This window comes from Colobus angolensis, unplaced genomic scaffold (genome assembly GCF_000951035.1).
Source record: "Colobus angolensis palliatus isolate OR3802 unplaced genomic scaffold, Cang.pa_1.0 Scaffold66, whole genome shotgun sequence".
Lineage (NCBI taxonomy): Eukaryota > Metazoa > Chordata > Mammalia > Primates > Cercopithecidae > Colobus > Colobus angolensis.
This window is the reverse complement of record NW_012120265.1, coordinates 2,691,762-2,693,191: the sequence shown is the minus strand read 5'-3', so window position 1 is coordinate 2,693,191 and position 1,430 is coordinate 2,691,762.

Genomic DNA, 1,430 nt, shown 5'->3' with positions numbered 1-1,430 from the left:
CACTCCAGCCTGGGCAATAGAGTGAGACTTTGTCTCAAAAAAAAAAAAAAAAAAAGGAAGAAAATGTATGATGAATTTTAAGTTTATACTAGTTTGTGTATACGAGTACCAGGTTTCTGTAATAAAATGCCTCACAGCTACAATTGGGAAAAAAAAAAAAAACATGGGCCGGTGGCCCGAGCCTGTGGTCCCAGCTACTCAAGAGGCTGAGGTGGGAGGATCTTTTGAGGCCAGGAGGCAGAAGTTGCAGTGAGCCAAGATCCCACTCCAGCCTGGGCAACAGAGTGAGACCCAGTCTCAAAAAACAAACAGGCCGGGCGTGGTGGCTCACACCTGTAACCCAAGCACTTTGGGAGGCTGAGGCAGGTGGATCACCTGAGGTCAGAAGTTTGAGACCAGACAGGCCAACATGGTGAAACCCCGTCTCTACTAAAAATACAAAAAAAATTTAGCCTGGTGTGGTGGCAGGTGCCTGTAATCATAGCTACTCAGGAGGCTGAGGCACGAGCATCTCTTGAAGCTGGGAGGTGGAGGTTGCAGTCAGCCGAGATTGTGCCACTGCACTCCAGCCTGGGTGACAGAATGAGACTTTGTCTCAAAAAGCAACAACAACAACAACAAAAATCACTATAAACTGATGTAGATTTATTTCATGGGTTATAATTATTTCCTTTCCTGCCCCTTTAAATTAGCTCCTGTGTCCTTTAAATATGTCCCCACCATTCTCTGAGCATTATTTATCTTGAGCTCCACGACATGATCCAATGCTGTGGAAAATCCCTGGAATCAGCCATTTTCTCCAAGGAACCCGGTTTCTTTGCTTGAAGAGTAGGATTTAGAAACCAAGATCAGGCAGGGTGCAGTGATTCACGCCTGTAATCCCAGCACTGTGGGAAGCTGAGGTGGGCAGATCAGGAAGTCAGGAGTTCGAGACCACCTGGGCCAACATGATGAAACCCCGTTTCTACTAAAAACACAAAAAAATTAGCCAGGCATGGTGGTCTCCTGTAATCCCAATTACTCGAGAGGCTGGAGAATCACTTGGACCTGTGAGGCAGAGGTTGCAGTGAGCTGAGATCACCCACTGCACTCCAGCCTTGGCAACAAGAGCGAAACTCTGTCTCAAAACAAAAAAGAAAGAGGCCAGGTGTGGTAGCTCACTCCTGTAATCCCAGCACTTTGGGAGGCCGAGGTGGGTGGATCACCTGAGGTCAGGAGTTGGACAGCAGCCTGATCAACATGGAGAAATCCCGTCTTTACTAAAAATGCAAAATTAGCCAGGCATGGTGGAGGTCAGGGGTTCGAGATTGGCCTGGCCAATATGGTGAAACCCCATCTCTACTAAAAATACAAAAATTACCCAGGCATGGTGGCACGCACCTGTAATCCCAGCTACTCAGGAGGCTCAGGCAGGAGAATCACTTGAACCC